The sequence below is a fragment of the Rattus norvegicus genome, chromosome 7 (assembly GCF_036323735.1).
Source record: "Rattus norvegicus strain BN/NHsdMcwi chromosome 7, GRCr8, whole genome shotgun sequence".
Classification (NCBI taxonomy): Eukaryota; Metazoa; Chordata; class Mammalia; order Rodentia; family Muridae; genus Rattus; species Rattus norvegicus.
In genome coordinates, this window is record NC_086025.1 from 126,903,155 (window position 1) to 126,922,611 (window position 19,457).

General features: G+C 43.8%; 1 long non-coding RNA gene across 1 annotated transcript; it reads left to right on the forward strand.

Moving 5' to 3' along the window:
- The first annotated feature begins 272 nt into the window (after positions 1-272).
- On the forward strand, positions 273-9,793 carry LOC120093713 (uncharacterized). The gene is made up of 3 exons (XR_005487341.2): positions 273-2,047; positions 3,221-3,320; positions 9,716-9,793. It is a non-coding gene; the product is annotated as an uncharacterized LOC120093713 (long non-coding RNA).
- The last annotated feature ends 9,664 nt before the right edge of the window (positions 9,794-19,457 follow it).

Sequence of the window (19,457 nt, forward strand, 5' to 3'; positions counted from 1 at the left end):
AGAGAGAGAGAGAGAGAGAGAGAGAGAGAGAGAGAGAGAGAAGGAGAGAGAGAGAAGGAGAGAGAGGGAGAGAGAAGGAGAGGGAGGGAGAGAGGGGCAAGAGAGAGAGAGAAGGAGAGAGAGAGGGAGAGAGAGGGGAGAGAGAGGGGGGAGAGGAGAGGGAGGGAGGGGAGACAGAGATGGAGAGAAAGAGAGAAGGAGAGAGGGAGAGAGAGAGAAGGAGAGGGAGGGAGAGAGGGGCGAGAGAGAGAGAGAGAGAGAGAGAGAGAGAGAATTATTCTGTTGCGCAGTTTACACTCTAAAACTTACTAGCTTGGGCCATCCATAGGTAAAACAGTTGCTACAGAAGCCTGATATCTATAACCTGTATAGTTTTGGAGCCCTGATCAACACCTCAGAGAAGGTAGCCTACGATTTACATTGGGATTTTTATTTGGCAACACAAGGCTTCTGGGATGAGTTTAATCTCCTGTTTAGGGTAACTCCAATTAAACTCATATTTATCTATACATTATTAGAAAGCTTATAAAATACTAGGTTTCACATGGCCTTTTCAAGCACCCTTAGATTTTACCCTGCCATTACCCTCTCTTTCTGCCCTCCCTTCCCATCCTTGTCTCTACTTAAACCCACTTCCCAACATTCCCCACTTTCTTTACAAGCTGCGGGTCTATTCAGTCCTGTTTGAAATCTAAGTTCCGTGGTAGCCGGGGCATTGTTTCGTCCACCAGGACAGCATAAAGCACATGGTGAAGATGTCATTCTAGCTCTCCATGAATACATGAATAAAATATCTAAGCTCTAGGGGTTCTGGGGGCAAGCCTGCTGAAAAATACCTTGTTCTAGGGACAGCATGCCTAAGCAGTCTGGGTGACAGTTGGCTGTTTGTTACGTCTTCATTTTTTAAAAACCAGATCGCTGCAGTCAGTTGGGAGTTGTTGGGCAGCCCTGTAAGGGTAATGTGAGAGATAAGGCATCTGATGTGTTCTCTAAGAGGACAGTTGGAAGCTGTGGTCGATTCCTGAGCCACGGCAGAAATTACAGGTGAACCAGTCATAAGATATTGAATAGGGTTGGTTCTCCTCTCGGGAGTGAGCCTCTCAGCCCTGGGGTTGGCAGGAATGAGCAGTGTAAGTGTTGTGTTTTATAAAAAACTAAAAGGATTATGAAAAGGATTATGTTTGGTGGATGTTCAGTCAGGTGTGGGGAAGGGAGTTGAAGCCTACACAGGCCCATGCTGACGCATTTCCTTCCCTCTGAGGGACCAAATAGACATCGGTGATGGTATAGTATAGAATAGGGTTTATTCAGAGCATGGAAAGGGGAATTGAGAGGGTAGTAGACACAGAGAAAGGCAGAGGAAGAGAAAGAAAGAGTAGAGGAGTAGAGGCCGGCCATGAGCACATGGCGGGGGAGGGGGAGGGGGAGAAAGGTGAAGGGACAAGAGGACAGAGGGAAAGCAAGAAGGCAAGAGAGCAAAAGGGCAAGCAACCCCTTTTATAGTGAGTCAGGCGCATCTGGCTGTTGCCAGGTAACTGTGGGGCGGAGCTTAGACAGAATGCTAACACTGAGGACAGTGCTGTCCAGTTCAGTGACTAAACAGGCCTTCTTTATGACTTAAGAAAGCAGGAAACAATTGACATATAAAACCCCAAGAGAATCCACTCAATGGTATCCCTAAAGTTTTCTGAGAGAAGCTTACTCCCATTCCGTGAATATAAAATGCCGGTCTGCTTTTTCTTAGGTTTTCTTACGTGGACCATGGCAGCCTCCAGCAGTCTTTCCTGTGACCCTGGTATTTAGAGTCCTTTGTGCAGTAAACTCCCCCTTTGGGCAGACTTTTGCCTTATATTAATACAAGGAGAAGAGACCATACAGAAACCTTCCTTGTTGGAGGACACACCCGGAAATACCTTGTCAGCAGGCGCTGCCTGCAGCCAGAGCAGGGCCACCTACAAGTTATCTTGACCCAGGATGCCTGCAACCCCTTCCCCTCACCTAGGCAGGTCTCAGGAGTGCTACTGCACAGGGCTGAGGTCTGCCAGAGGTCAGTCAGCAAGCAAACTTTCTCTTTCCACTAACGATGCTGTTTATTCCTTTTTAAAATTCAGTCTTATTAGGCAACGGTTCTAAGGCCTCTTGGGGACAGCTTCAGGACACTGAAGGCACCAGAATTTAGATGGTGGAACTGAGGGGGAGAGAGGAGCTCGCACTGCATTCACTAGGGTGGTTCGGCATCTCCTGTGGCCCTTCGGGTCTGTTCTGAAAACAGGCATAAAATGAGAAGAAAAAGAAAAGAGTGAAAAACTAAAAATTAAAAGGGACAGTGAGGCTTAAACTTTCAAAAAGAGAGCATAGCTAAAAATAGAGGTTAAGAGCAGAGACGAGATTTAAAAACAAAAACAAAAACAAAAACGGAAGGCAGCATAGCGTAAGCCAATGAAATACAAGGCTAAAACCCAAGTGAACCTATGGTGGTATATGGTGAAAGGGCTAAAGGCTACCTCCCATGGGATGAAAATCCCCAAACTAAACCATCCTTTAGGATTAAGGGAATAGATGAGAGTCTGACCTGAGAAGACAGGTGAAGGGCGACAGAAGTTAGTTTAGAGCTGTAGGACTAAAGTGGATTAAGGGAACTTTCATTTAAAAGGAATTATGTAAGAGAGAAACAAAGGAGACCCATTTAGAAGCGAGTGAGTGTGGTGGGGATGTTGGGCTGCAGTGGGAGAGGCGAGGTGGGGACACAGTTGTCTAGAGCCTTCAGCGCGCAGAACTGAGGGCGTAGGACTGTCACCCCAAACCCCTGCAGGAGTGCTCTGGCCCTGGAGTACAAAGGGATTTAACAGAGATCTGTATTACAAACAGTTCCTCTTGGCTACTCTGTTGTCCCAGCCGGGCAAGCCCTCAGGATCTGCCACCATCTTTGCCTTGACTCTCTCTCCACATCGTTTTGATTAAACGCTCCACTTCCTACTGAGCCGATGAACATTCAGAGCTGGATAGTCTGAGAGTGCGGGTTTTGATCGTGTGATTCTCTGGTATAAAATCTGTGCTTAACATTACAAAGACCAAACTCCTAAGGGGACTTAACAAAGTCTCACTTCAAATGTGCTTTTTCAGACAAGCTGATGATCTACTGTTTGCATCTCGATTGAGAATGGTCTGTGGGGTTAACATTCTGTTGACCTCCCCCCCCCCCCCCCCATTCACTCGCCAGGTATCAGGGATTAACCCGAAGCAGAGAATTTGATCGTGAGATTCAGGCATTTCAGGAGAAAAATATGGGAAATTTGTAATTCCATTCAGGAAAACTCAAAGTAAGTGAATGTTGGTTTTTGTTTCAGTTTTTCACTCTCAGGGACAATGAGAAAGCAAGAGAGGGGAAAGAACCCACTGTGTGTGTGTGTGTGTGTGTGTGTGTGTGTGTGTGTGTGTGTGTGTGAGAGAGAGAGAGAGAGAGAGAGAGAGAGAGAGAGAGAGAGAGAGAGAGAGAGAGAGAGAGAAACTCAAATTGGGCCCCTGGAAGAAGTAGGGTTTTAAGGGGTGAATTCTAGCTCTCCTTTGAGCTGGTCCCTAGAATGACATTCATTCTTGAGTCTTTCAAAATGTCTCAAGCATTTCTTAGCTACAAAAAGAAAGAAAATTGAGACTAAGTGTTGGAGGCAAGAGGAAGATTTGGGGGAGAAAACTGGCCATTTTAAAGATGATCCCAGTGAGCTTTCTGCCAAAAGACCAGATGCTACTGTGGGGGAAAAAGTATCTTCTACAGTTTGCTGTCTGGGAACTGTGCCTGCCTCTTTAACAGTGCTAAGGAGACCTCTGTAGAATAAGGCAAATGGCGGCCCTACTCTAAACAGTGTTCCCACAGAGGAAGCCATTCTAGTTAAGGCCATGGTGAGGACTGTTTGGTTTCAGGCCCTGGGACAAGGGGCTGAGGTGCATATTTTATCTATCAAAGCAGGCCTGGCCTCCAAATTCTCACACCTTCCCTCAGCCCCTACCTGGTATACCCTGCCCCCAACCCTGAATTTCCAGCCCAGAGGCTATGCTGCCCTTCCCATAGAGACTTCTTTTCATATAATCCAGATATTATTTGCTGTCTCCATCTGTCTGTCTGTCTGTCTGTCTCTGTCTCTCTGTCTGTCTCTCCCTCTTCATCCTCTTCCTCCTCCTCTTCCTCCTCATCTTCCTCCTCCTCTTCCTCCCCTTCTCCTCCTCTTCTTCCTCCTCCTCTTCCTCCTCCTCTTCCTCCCCTTCTCCTCCCCTTCTCCTCCTCCTCTTCCTCCCCTTCTCCTCCCCTTCTCCTCCTCCTCTTCTTTCTCTTCCTCCCCTTCTCCTCCTCCTCTTCCTCCCCTTCCTCCCCTTCTCTTCCTCTTCCTCCCCTTCTCTTCCTCCTCCTTTTCTTCTCTCTGTCCTTTCTCTCTTTCTCTCCCCGTCCCTCCCATGGCAACTCCCCTGGCCTCTATCCTTGGGGCCACCGAACTTGGTGGAGAGAAGCTTCCTAATGAACCTGCCTTTAATGCATTCGAGTCTGGCTTGAATTGGCTCATTTCACCAGAGGAGGAGAAGTAACCTGTCAACTACAGCATCCATCCTCTCCAACACTCTATTCATTGTTAGAAAATGGCAGGTTGCTTACAAGCAACTACACCATTAATGATGATGACTGTCCTACTGTGTTAATGATGGGGACTGTCCCACTGTGCTACTGCAGACACTGCTTCCTGTGTTCACAGCAAAACTCATTTTCATCCCAGAAGTCTTCTAGAACTACACCAAGGCAAGCTTTATGCTTCTGTCTTTGTAGACTGCCATTTGCTTGCTTGCCTTTAAATTTTTTTAAATGTGAATTTGGCTATCGAATGCTGTTTACCAGCCAAATCCACATTGCATGGCCGTACCCTGATTTACACCTTTCTCTTCCTCTTGGGGAATAAAGAACAGGGTCAAAAATAGACTCGAGGTGAACCAAACGGATTTCATATCCAGGTGGAGGTAACTGGAGCAAACCTGCTTCAGTTAGAAGATAACCCCAGTGTTTTACCAGGACAAAATAGCACATTTTCTTGGGTACATAAGAAACCCAAGATTCCCCCAAAGAGGGGGATTTGAAATAACCCATCTTCATTTATTTTTCAAGGTACCCACGTCTTAGACTGAGATCTGGATTATTCACCAGCTCTCCTTTTTTTATTTTTAGTTTTTGGTGCTTTATTTTTTTAATGGGCTGAATATACGCACTCCATCCAAATTGATTTGTTGAAGCTCCATCTTCCTACTATGGCTGCATTTGGACTAAGGAAGCATTTAAGAGAGGCCATAGGGTGGGGCCGTGAGCTGGGCTTGGTGTCTTTGTAAGAGCTATGCATGCTCTGTGGAAAAGCCCTGTGATGACAGGGTAGGAAGGCAGCTACCTGCCTGTCAAGAAGAGATCTGGCGTCAGAAAAGGAATTAGCTGCAACGCTGAGTTCCAATCCCACAGTCCCCAGAACTGTTATCAAATCCATTGCCGTTGTTTGACACGCCCGTTCTGCCGCATTTTGTATTACAGCCCAAGTACAGCAAAGAACAATACAGTGAAGTCGAGAAATTGATTCCAGAAAGGGTAGAGATGTAGGTGGTGATCCGATTTTTGTTTCTGAGACAGGATCTTTCAACCCAGGAAGAGGGCCCGGCTCATCACAGCTCATCCCCAGCTTTTATTTTGCTGAGCGAATAAATAGGGAGTGAGTGGGTCACACGTCTGTCTCTCTGCTTCTCCTCCTAAGAATTGACACTGACTGCTAAGGTGGGTTGTGGACATGCACACTGTCCACGCCCACTTCTCACTGTCCACGCCCACCTTTCACTGTCCACGCCCACTTTTCACTGTCCACGCCCACTTCTCACTGTCCACTCCCACTTCTCACTGTCCACTCCCACTTTTCACTGTCCACTCCCACTTCTCACTGTCCACACCCACTTCTCACTGTCCACACCCACTTCACACTGTCCACACCCACTTCTCACTGTCCACTCCCACTTCTCATTATCCACACCTGATTCTCAGTGTCGTTCCATGGGTACTTTGGGTTCTCCTTTCTGAGTGTTCTGGGAAGACCCAACCTAAAGGCCATCTTGAATGTTTTATTTTCTCCTTTTTTCTTTTTCCTTTTTTTTCTTTGACTGAACTCAAGATTTTATTTAGGTTTCACAGTGTTCCCATTAATTCTCTCTGTTCTTTTCCACGGTTCAGCTTAGGATACTATGTGGCATTTAGTTGTCACGTTCTTCTAGGCTCCTTTGGTCTGTGACTGTTTTTCTGTCTTTTCTTGATTTTATGACTGGCCAACTGTCCTGTGTTAGGTCCCCCAGTCTAAGTTCGCCTGGTTTTATTCTCACAATTGGATGGGAACTGTGTCTGTAAGGTAGGCGTTCTTCTGAGTTAAAAGCCTAACTTTATTACATGATTCTAAAAGAGATAGAATATGGATTCGCAGGAAGTCATCAGTGATGCGAAAGTAAAGTTATTTAGGGCAAATTACTATGTTTACTTAACGCTGCTACAGTGTGCATGATGCTCTGGTCTGAACGTATCCGTCCTTCCAAAATTCTTAGTTTAAACCCAGCTATCGACGTGGAGACATTAATGAGGGAGTGTTCTGAGAGGTAATTGGATCTTGAGGACAAAATCCTAATTAATGAAATTAATTTGGCCCCGGCACAAATCCAGAGCAAAATTCTGCCATTGAGCCATACCTCCATCCCTCAATTAAAACAAAGAAGTCCCAGGGAGTTATGCTGTGCTTTCCTGACCACATGTGAAGAGTAAATTCCAGAATGTTCCATCTGCGAACCAGATGGGAGCCTTCTGAAGTCACGTTATTTGCTGATGCCTCCATCCTAGATCTCCTTAGCATCAAGAACCACGAGAAATAAATTTCTGGTTTGTAGTTAACCTAAAGTAATTTGAGTGCAAAACTCCAGATGCTCTAAGACATTCCGATTGGACTTGAGCAACTTCAAATTTAATCTTCTTAAATTCGTTAACAAGAAGCAATCCTTTCCTGCTGGGTTACAGGAAGTGAGGTCATGCATTTGTGCCTATGCTGGCTGACCTGCAGTGAAGGCTACCTCTGTGCCATAATCATTGTCTTTTGATCCAAAGAGCCACAGGAAGCATGTAGAAGTTAGGGTGGAGATCAGCCAGGAGGATGGAGGATTTTGAGCCACGAGGAAGGGGTCTGGAGGAAGAGCATGGAAACACACCTGAAGTTTGAAGAGCAAGATCAATAATAATATGCAAGCATCATGGGGCAGGGCAAGGAGGTAGTCAGATAACCATAGAAGGCTAAGGTAGATCATTTTAAATACTCAGCTGTTGTGGTGCAGTTTTAAATAAATATTGTTTCCCTGTATGATTATTGAGGACTGGTATAAGGTAAAGAAATACAGCTGCCAGATTAATTTGTTTACATTTATGTTAAAGATAATTCATTGGGTTGGGGATTTAGCTCAGTGGTAGAGCGCTTGCCTAGCAAGCGCAAGGCCCTGGGTTTGGTCCCCAGCTCCGAAGGGAAAAAAAAAGATAATTCATTTACAGAAGCATGCTGGGTAAATTAGAAGCGTTTTTCCCCCTCTACTCTTGGTTCCTTCGAGACCCAAATAGATACTCTGGTAGAAGAGAGCTCATCTCAGCAGCTGCCCCCAAGGATGAACACATTAGCCACCTTATAAAATGTCATTTATTTAATGCTCCATCAGCCATACCATCCTCAAGTATGATGTCATTGACACATTCACTTGAGGACATTCAAGGCCTCCAAGCAAACAAGAACTGGGTTTTGGCAAGTAACTCAGAGAAGGCGGTGAGAGTGTGACAGTAGGCTGTTCTCTCCTGCGGTCTCAATGATGGACACCGAAGTGGTGGGACGTGTGAGTGAGCCCCATGTGCGGGTGAGCAAAGAGAAAGATACACAGACTGAGTCAGACCTCACCAGTGTGAGGAGATGGGACTTCCTTCTCTCTACCTGTCTCCGTGGGAATGTTTATATGGGAATTTATCCAGAGTTCAGTCAGGCCAGGCCGGGGAAGTAGCCTGTATGGAGTAGACTGCTGTCCAGAAGACGTAATCGCTTTGACCAGAGCGTGGTGGTGCGAGAACGGACACATCACTTAACAAGGTCTTTAAGGGCTTGGCTTCACTTGTGAATCAGGCCATTGTCTTACTTGGACTCTTGAAAATTTATGGGTTGATCATATTTGCTTTCTGCCTTGGCATATAATTTCGCCATCCACTCACTACCACGTCGCAACCAAGAAACACTCGTGACTCAGAAAGGGATGAGTAAATGTGAATAGCTAGCAATGACAATTTCTGGATTAGACTTGATTGCTGACTCAAAGATATTTTTAATGTTTTCTTTCTTCAGTCCTAGAGCTAGCAGCCTCAAACAAAGTATGATTTTATACAGAGAAGTGATAATGTCTTTTCCCCCCAATTCTGTAGCTCTTTTTGAATGCCTATGATGTGAAAGTCAAGCTGCCAAGACGCAAAAGTTCCAAAGGAAAATAAGAAGTGGTCTCGCCACTTCCTGTCACATATTAACAGTCAAATGCGGACTATTAAGTAGATCGAAACATAAATGTTGGGGGTTGGGTTGGTCTGGTGCTGTTATGGATTCAAATGCTAAATAATGTTCCCCCTGCGCCCCCCAAGATCTGGTTGTCCCTGAAGAGCAGCTCTTCATGATTATCAATCAGGTGATGCTATGGAAACTTTGCTCCCCAATTTAAAGCTACTGGTTAAAATAAAGTGGCTACAGCCAGTTACTGGGGGAAACAGCAGTAGGTGGAGTTTCTGTTACTGGGTTGGAGATGACAGGTAAAGACCAAGAAGAGAAGAAAGAAGGAGGGTGAAGGGAGAAGACAGAGGATAGAAGATCTCCATTAGATGAAACAGATGAGGAGCGTGTGGCTGAAGTGAAATGGCCCCTGAGGACCTGCTGATGGAACAGAAATAACCTGGGAAGACTCAAACTACCAGAACTTGGGGAGCACAACTGAGGAATGAAGAGTCAGGCGATGGGAAAAACAGATTCGGGGAAATTCCTTCAGCAGCATCCCGAAGCTAAACAAATTAATCTCCTCTGAGTCTCATTCATTTGGAAGCTAATGGGGATAGTAATAATTATTTTACACCCAGCAGTGTATTTCTCTGAAGCCACTTAGAGATAAGTAGGTGAGCGCCAAAGATGGTCCAGCTGGAATGGCTTCCATTGGTTCACCCTGAAGTGTTTACAAGCCAAGCAGATAAAACTACCCAACACTTGCTCTTGGGATTTTTGTTTTGGGATAGGATCAGAGGTTAACCTTAGACGTCTGACTTGGCAGTTCCAAAGACTGCACCCACATCCTTTGGCAGAAGGAGCCACACAGGAATTCTGAGCTTTAGCCTCTGAATGTTGGTGTGTCATCAGGCACGCCCACCCATAGTGCCCTCTCTGTTCCTTTAGCTTTCTACCAACAGTTAATCTTCCCAGCACACACCTTCACTCTCAGAGCATTCAATGATGTAATTAACATTGGGCAGCTTGCAGAGAGAAGCACGTGAGAGCATTCTAGTGACTCTTAGCATCATTGACCCAAACTTATCTTTTTAATCTACACATGTTCTGAAAAGCTTTGTTTTGGAAATCTTTGCCCTGCAATAAACTCTCACTTCTGTTTCCAGGGATGGCACCTCGTCCCGGGCTGGTCACACAACTTCCCTTACTTTGTTTTGAATTAAAGATGTTTGGGATTTTGACTATTTTTTTTCTCATTTCGATATATTCTCAGCAACACGGTTAAAACAACTCTCTCTCTCTCTCTCTCTCTCTCTCTCTCTCTCTCTCTGTCTGTGTGTGTGTGTGTGTGTGTGTGCGTTTGTCATGTTGGAAGGCCTTTCAAGAAATGTAGTTTACTGTATTCCTCAAGCTAGAAAATGTCTCTAGAAATTCAGTGGAGGTAGAGTAAATAAACATGGTTTTATCTCGTTCTTCCCAGCTCTGTCTCACGCTCCAACTATGAAACACCTTAGCATTCAGTGCATGACTCATTGGCATGGTGTGAAGACACGCAGTGGTTCTCTCCCATCCTTTCCTGTGCCAGCCCTTCTCTGCTGTCCTCTGTTCTGCTTCTCCCTACGAGACTCCTGTGGAAGCAGCAGGTGCGCTCCAGCCCTCCTCTCCTTATGAGTCAGGGCTCTTCTGTTAAGCGGAAGGAGTGAACAGCAAGAAGGCACAGCCGAGATAGAGAGGTACAGAGGTCCTCCGCATCTGTGGCTTTCCCGTCTACAGTTTCAGCTATTACTTGTCAACTGTACTCCAGGAGTCTTAGCAAACGGAAAATTCCACAATGACTCCTGCTTTAAATAGCATTTATCCCAACAACATTGTTATATTTATTAGGAGTTGTTAATTTCTTACTGGGCCTGATGATGATGATGATGATGATGATGATGATGATGATGATGATGATGATAAAAGTGCCAGTGCTTGCTACCATGTAGATGGCATTGTAAGTGGTTTATATATTTAAATCATTCAGTGCTCCCTCTGAGGGAGAAACTTTGGAAAGTACCACTGTACTCTCTGTGCTGTAAGTTATTCAGGGTTATTCAGATAGCACCTGGACCCAGGTCTCAAATACATCCTGTAAACTTCCTTGCTACATCCCACTGAACAGAAAACTATTCCACAAAATTGAAACAGATGGATCACTACCGAATTCCTTCTATGAAGCCACAATTACTCTTATACCTAAACCACACAAAGACCCAACAAAGAAAGAGAACTTCAGACCAATTTCCCTTATGAATATTGACGCAAAAATACTCAATAAAATTCTGGCAAACCGAATCCAAGAGCACATCAAAACAATCATCCACCATGATCAAGTAGGCTTCATCCCAGGCATGCAGGGATGGTTTAACATACAGAAAACCATTAACGTGATCCATTATATAAACAAACTGAAAGAACAAAACCACATGATCATTTCATTAGATGCTGAGAAAGCATTTGACAAAATTCAACACCCCTTCATGATAAAAGTTCTGGAAAGAATAGGAATTCAAGGCCCATACCTAAACATAGTAAAAGCCATATACAGCAAACCAGTTGCTAATATTAAACTAAATGGAGAGAAACTTGAAGCAATCCCACTAAAATCAGGGACTAGACAAGGCTGCCCACTCTCTCCCTACTTATTCAATATAGTTCTTGAAGTTCTAGCCAGAGCAATCAGACAACAAAAGGAGGTCAAGGGGATACAGATCGGAAAAGAAGAAGTCAAAATATCACTATTTGCAGATGATATGATAGTATATTTAAGTGATCCCAAAAGTTCCACCAGAGAACTACTAAAGCTGATAAACAACTTCAGCAAAGTGGCTGGGTATAAAATTAACTCAAATAAATCAGTAGCCTTCCTCTACACAAAAGAGAAATAAGCCGAGAAAGAAATTAGGGAAACGACACCCTTCATAATAGACCCAAATAATATAAAGTACCTCGGGGTGACTTTAACAAAGCAAGTAAAAGATCTGTACAATAAGAACTTCAAGACACTGAAGAAAGAAATTGAAGAAGACCTTAGAAGATGGAAAGATCTCCCATGCTCATGGATTGGCAGGATCAATATAGTAAAAATGGCCATTTTACCAAAAGCGATCTACAGATTCAATGCAATCCCCATCAAAATACCAATCCAATTCTTCAAAGAGTTAGACAGAACAATTTCCAAATTCATCTGGAATAACAAAAAACCCAGGATAGCTAAAACTATCCTCAACAATAAAAGGACTTCAGGGGGAATCACTATCCCTGAACTCAAGCAGTATTACAGAGCAATAGTGATAAAAACTGCATGGTATTGGTACAGAGACAGACAGATAGACCAATGGAATAGAATTGAAGACCCAGAAATGAACCCACACACCTATGGTCACTTGTTTTTTGACAAAGGAGCCAAAACCATCAAATGGAAAAAAGATAGCATTTTCAGCAAATGGTGCTGGTTCAACTGGAGGTCAATATGTAGAAGAATGCAGATCAATCCATGCTTATCACCCTGTACAAAGCTTAAGTCCAAGTGGATCAAGGATCTCCACATCAAACCAGACACACTCAAACTAATAGAAGAAAAACTAGGGAAGCATCTGGAACACATGGGCACTGGAAAAAATTTCCTGAACAAAACACCAATGGCTTATGCTCTAAGATCAAGAATCAACAAATGGGATTTCATAAAACTGCAAAGCTTCTGTAAGGCAAAGGACACTGTGGTTAGGACAAAACGGCACCCAACAGATTGGGAAAAGATCTTTACCAATCCTACAACATATAGAGGCCTTATATCCAAAATATACAAAGAACTCAAGAAGTTAGACCGCAGGGAGACAAATAACCCTATTAAAAATGGGGTTCAGAGCTAAACAAAGAATTCACAGCTGAGGAATGCCGAATGGCTGAGGAACACCTAAAGAAATGTTCAACATCTTCAGTCATAAGGGAAATGCAAATCAAAACAACCCTGAGATTTCACCTCACACCAGTGAGAATGGCTAAGATCAAAAACTCAGGTGACAGCAGATGCTGGCGAGGATGTGGAGAAAGAGGAACACTCCTCCATTGTTGGTGGGATTGCAGACTGGTACAACCATTCTGGAAATCAGTCTGGAGGTTCCTCAGAAAATTGGACATTGAACTGCCTGAGGATCCAGCTATACCTCTCTTGGGCATATACCCAAAAGATGCCCCAACATATAAAAAAGACACGTGCTCCACTATGTTCATCGCAGCCTTATTTATAATAGCCAGAAGCTGGAAAGAACCCAGATGCTCTTCAACAGAGGAATGGATACAGAAAATGTGGTACATCTACACAATGGAATATTACTCAGCTATCAAAAACAACGACTTTATGAAATTCGTAGGCAAATGGTTGGAACTGGAAAATATCATCCTGAGTGAGGTAACCCAATCACAGAAAAACACACATGGTATGCACTCATTGATAAGTGGCTATTAGCCCAAATGCTTGAATTACCCTAGATGCCTAGAACAAATGAAACTCAAGACGGATGATCAAAATGTGAATGTTTCACGCCTTCTTTAAAAGGGGAACAAGAATACCCTTGGCAGGGAAGAGAGAGGCAGAGATTAAAACAGAGACTGAAGTAACACCCATTCAGAGCCTGCCCCACATGTGACCCATACATATACAGCCACCCAATTAGACAAGATGGATGAAGCAAAGAAGTGCAGACCGACAGGAGCCGGATGTAGATCGCTCCTGAGAGACACAGCCAGAATACAGCAAATACAGAGGCGAATGCCAGCAGCAAACCACTGAACTGAGAATAGAACCCCCGTTGAAGGAATCAGAGAAAGAACTGGAAGAGCTTGAAGGGGCTCGAGACCCCATATGTACAACAAGCCAAGCAACCAGAGCTTCCAGGGACTAAGCCACTACCTAAAGACTATACATGGACTGACCCTGGACTCTGACCTCATAGGTAGCAATGAATATCCTAGTAAGAGCACCAGTGGAAGGGGAAGCCCTGGGTCCTGCTAAGACTGAACCCCCAGTGAACTAGACTGTTGGGGGGAGGGCGGCAATGGGGGGAGGGTTGGGAGGGGAATACCCATAAGGAAGGGGAGGGGGCAGGGGGGAGGGGGGAGGGGGATTTTTGCCCGGAAACCGAGAAAGGGTATAACACTCGAAATGTATATAAGAAATACTCAAGTTAATAAAAAAATACCAGAGGATAAATTTAACTTGAAACATAGTTTTTTTTAATTTTTTGGGATTTATTTACCTATTATATATAAGTACACTATAGCTGTCTTCAGACACACCAGAAGAGGGCATCAGATCTCATTAAAGATGGTTGTGAGCCACCATGTGGTTGCTGGGATTTGAACTCAGGACCTCTGGAAGAGCAGTCAGTGCTCTTAACAAAAAAAAAAAAAAAAAAAAAGAAATAGCTAGCTCCCCCTATACCTGCATGGCCATCTGGATACTTGAAAGGGAGACAGACTTCAGTTTTATCTCACATTAGCAATAGATTAATGGCTGCCTCCAACCATGGATGTTATGTTATGTCATGACTTTGTTATAAACTAAGTTCTTGCTCAGAACTGCAAAGCTGAGATCCAAAAGCAAAGCACTCCCCCAAACCCATTTATGAGATCATCTCATAATATTTTAAGTGAGCTAAGATTTCGTTCGTTTGTATTCATAGCTACTTGGGGCCTAGAGGCTATGACTTAAACATAACTTAGTATCTCTCTGAATTTATAGTTTGGGGGTTTTGTTTGTTTGTTTTGGAAGTAGATGGTAAAGTCAGGAGTAACTTGTCATTGTGTGTAGGGCAAAAAAAAAAGGTGTGCATGTGGACATATGCAGTTGTATTTTTACAGATGTGCATTGAACTTAAATAGCACAGTCACTGGGCCCCTTCTATCATTTGTTTCTGACTCAGGTCTGTTGCCTGACAGGTGATCAAAGGAGAGAACGAAGTCCCCTTTCCATCACCACCTCCCTGTGTTTATATCACGGTCAGCAGGTGTTTCTTTTGGCAACAGCAATGATTTTTATTAATTCATTGATAATTTCATACGATGTATTTTGAGCACATTCACTCTCCGATAGTTATGACTTTTCCGTCTTCTCAACTTTGAGGTTCTCTTTCTTTGTTTTGTTCTTTTGTTTCTTTCTTTGATTCTTTTTGGGTCTTGGACTCTTTCTTTGGCTCGCTCTTTCTTCCTTCCTTCCTTCCTTCCTTCCTTCCTTCCTTTCTTTCTTTCTTTCTTTCTTTCTTTCTTTCTTTCTTTCTTTCTTCTTCTTTTTTTTTCCGGAGCTGGGGATCGAACCCAGGGCCTTGCGCTTTTCTTTCTTTCCATTTGGAGTCCAGTTTCTGTTGCCTAACTAGTCTTTTGGTTGAGGTCTGCCCTGGTGTGAGGTCAGCCCATCAGGGAGCACATCCTTCAAGAAAACCGACTCTCCTAAAAGTAGCTATCAAATCGCAATAGTTCCTCAGCTCGTGGTCGGAAGACATATCTATTTTCCCTGCCTCTATGCCGATCTCTTCTCTGGCTAGAGCTTGAGAAGTTCATTTGCGTGCTGCCCCAATCCCTGTCTTAACATGGGCATCTTCGCTGTTGTGTTGGAAAACACTGATTTCTTGATGTTAAGAATCTCCTATGGCTCTCACATTTCTACCTCCTCTTGCACAGAGATTCCTTGGGGTCATGAGTGTGATGTGACTGTCTGATTTAGAACACTCCACAGCCTTTGGCTTTCTGTATGTTGACCAGGTGAGGTCTCTGTGTGAATTGGGATCTACCACAAGGAGAAGCTTCTTTTTCTAAGTGTCCCTCTATGCCATTTATTTTGTTAGGTCCTGCAGTAATCATGTTAGCAAGGCAAAGAAAAATCACCAGATAACTGAGGTTTAAGGCATGATGGCTTATATAGACAAGTGGGCAAGAAATTTAAATCCAATCGGACAAAATAAAAGAGATAGTTTAGTTTCTTCTATTCACAGATCCCGAACTATTCAGAGACATTCCTGCAAAAGCCACATCATTAAATTTAAAAAAGTCTACTCTAAAGATAGAAGAAAAACTGTCGATCTACAAAATTCTTTAGTGATTGTTTCTGGCTTAGGAAGTCCTGTATAATAAAGAACATTAATGGGGAAGAGCTGTAGTTATAACATCCTCCAAGTATTTAATTAAAGAAGAGGGCAACACACTGAAATGCAGAGGAGAGGGATGGCTGAATGAAGACCTAGGTGACTGGGTCAGTTTAACAAGTACTTCCTCCTGAACCTCACTGGAAAGATGAGCCCTTCTGTCTGTGGCTTGCCTAAGGTCATTCTCCATGTTAAAGATGGCCTTGCCAGATCCTGGATCTCCACTCCCCGCCCCAGATTCTTCTTTCCTTTGCAAAGAATCCAGCCATCCCCTTCTTTGTTCCACTTTGGGAACATCTGTTGCAAATCCAGTGTTGAGCTTTTTTGAAGCTAACAGCTGCCCAGTAGCAATTCAAAGAGACAACCTGGGTGAAGTTATTCTAAAATTTCTTTCTAAAAGGCCTGGTTTCAAATATTGTACCTTTAATTACATCAAAATTATATGGGACAGGAGCTTGAGGAATAGAAATATGTTCTCTGTGGTTAGCAAGATGGGGTCCAGTGTTTTGTGTTTGCTGATACTTTTGATGTATTTAGTCCAAATATTTAAATATTTTAGTCTTCATAAAAAGGAACAAGAAAGTCACAGCTTGGACACGAGGCCAGCTGGCTCTTGGCTAGCTAGCACATCAGTGTCCAGACACTGCGAGTGTCCTTGACAAATTCTCAATTTATACCGCCCTACAGCTCACACGAAAATAAATCTGAGTACCATAGCAGTCTAAGTATTTCAGTAGAGTTGCTTTTCAGAGTTGAGTGAACAACCAGCTACTACTAAATCAACCATTAAAAGAAAAACTGTTGCCACCAGACAGACCTTGTATAACCTGGAGCTCTCAAGGCCCAGCTCAGAAAAGCGATTCTGTGAAGAACATTTATGAAATTTTAGCAACGACTCCTCTGACTACACAGAAGAGTTTTCTAACCTTGAACTTTCGGAACGTTCAATGCTGAAGCAGGACTTAAGCTTACATAGCTAAGTTTTATATAGAGTGCCGTGTGAGTCTATTATAGTACTAAACATATATATATTCTATATAGTACTAAACATATATATATTCTACTTCTTGGCCTAGACAACAGCCATGAGTGTCATAACTGGCTGCTGACCAGAAGTTGGAGTGGAGGAGTGGAAGAGCTGTAGGTGAACAGATAAAGCCCCACTGCAGAGGAATTTATCTAAAGTCACTGATCTACAAAATATCCTTTAGCAGGCCTTTCTAATTCAAAATCATCCTTGCCCCACCTGGCAGGTATCTCAGCCTTTGATGTCTGAATGGTGTGAAAGCAAGAAGAAGAAGTAAAATAAAGAGGGTCGACCTCAAGGTAGCAGTTGCTGAACAATGTGATGGTCTTGGTCTCCCCTCCCCATTTCCTAAAAGGACTCTCTCCTACTGCCTCCTCTTCTCTTTCTTCCTTTTGCTTCCCTACCTTTGATTTTCTCTGCTCTCCATGTCGATTAGCCCTTGTCTTCATTACTGTTCTAATTCTGTGAAGAGACACCATGACCAAGGCAACTTATAAAAGAGAGCATTTAATTACACGTGTGCTTACAGTTTCAGAGGGTGAGTCTGAGGAGATCATCATGGCATGAAACATAGCAGCAAGCAGACAGGGGAAGTTGCTGAGAGCTTACCTTGAGATAACAACTTCAACACACACACACACAGAGGGGGGGAGGGAGGGAGGGAGGGAGGGAGAGAGAGAGAGAGAGAGAGAGAGAGAGAGAGAGAGAGAGAGAGAGAGAGATTGACAGCCAGACACAGAGAAACACGCAGGGAGAGAGCTGCAGAGAAAGACACAGAGACATACACAGAGATAGAGACAGACACTCATTGGGAATGGTATGGACTTTTAAAGCCTCAAAACTCACCCCCCAGAAATACACACCTCCAACAAGGCCACAATTTCTAATCCATCCCAAACAGGTTTACCACCTTGGGAACCAGCATTTAAACACATAAGCCTAGAGCAGCCATTCTCATTCCATTCACCATAGTCCTATTGTCTTTGACATAGGCTTTCTACAGCCTCATTGGAACAAGACAAAGGAGGACTCAAAATAAGGTAAAGTGCATAGAAATGAGAACATATCCAACTATCAAAATTGGAGTTTATGTCTGTAAGCAAGCCATAGAGAATCATTAACTAATGAGCTTTCAGAGTTGGAAGGACCCAAAGGTAAAAACGAAGTCAACCCGTTCAACCTGTTCACTGCACAAAACAAAGTGGACCGCCCTTATGAACTGAAATGACTTGTCCCAACAAACAAGGCTGGCCGTGGCAGATCTGGGTGCTGGATCTAGGAACCCACTACTTAGTTCTCTCCCAGGACTCTTGGTGGCAGAAGTCCTTTGCTATCTAAAATGACTTACTGCTGTTTCTTTACCAGGATTCCATCATGCTGGACTGAACAAGGCAGTGTCAGTTCTAGAACCGGGGAGATAGGTTCAATTCTCAGCTCTGCCTCTTCTGTCTGTATGACCTGAACCACATTATTTACCTTCTTAAAGACTTTTAATTAGTAACATGCAAATGGCACCCTTCCCCATCTTCCGTAACTGTTGAGTGGATTCAAGAAAATAGTCAGTGTTTGTAGAGTTTACACCTACCATAGTCTCTGCTAAATCACATAGTGGTTTTCCTTTAGTGATGCATTTAGTGTATATGAAGCTCTAGCAAGTATGAGGTATGTATACACCACACGTATTGATTAACACTATCATCGGTGTATCACCATTTCATTTAAGCCTTTACTACCTCGACTTACATAGCAAGCTCTTGTGCTACAGTAGGTTGTATCATGACGTCATCAAGCTCATTCTCTGAGTCTCTTCCCTTAAGAAACCTTAGTCAAAGATTTGCACTCTCAATGTCGCAGGGTGGTCCCCCCATCATACCATTTATGTTGCAATTGGGTAAAGAGCAGGAGAGAAGACGCTGAAGGACACGTGCTCTGCAGACCCTGAGGCTGGCAGCACAGGGTTCTCCTGCTGCGACATTACTACTGGCCCTGTCTGTAGGAAAGACTATGAGAAATGACTTTTATCTGGGTTGACTTTGTCCACAGGTATATGAAATGGAGAGGTACTTGGCAGTTTAGGATGAACTGGTGAGAAAGTCTGTTCATTTTAGGGGAGTCAGTTGTACCTGTAGTTTTGATGTCAAGAAACAGGACTGTTTGTCAAATGTTAATATGGAGGCCTAGAATTGGCAGAGGTCAAGAACACAAATATATTTTTCATGTCATCCCAGCAAGTGGCTGGCTGAAGTTTAGTGCAGCAATTCAGCCAAACAGTTATTGAATGAATGAAATGGTTGGTTGTGTGTTGAGGTTACTAAAGCAGTTTCTAAAGGAGCACCTTGTCAGCATAGATACAGCAGGGATGGAAAGGCGACCAAAGGAGGAGCATGGAGGGACGTGCCTAGGGAGTGAAAGCAGGTCTAGAAAAGGCAGCCAGATCTACAGGAGGGAGAGCAGAAGGCTCTGGAGGGTTTCGAGCTCGAGCAGCTGGGGACTCTTAGAGGTTAGTTCACCTTGAGCTTAGCACCAGGGGAATGTAGACATTGATAAGAAGGGGCCTTGCCTCCTCTCTGATGGGACACAAAGGGGACAGAGAAGCAGAGAAAAGACAGCTAGAGATAAAAGGACAAAGAGGAGGAGAGGAAAGAGAAGAGAAGTGAGAAGAGTGATTAGGACTATTCCGGGCCCCAGGGAAGGTTGGGAAGA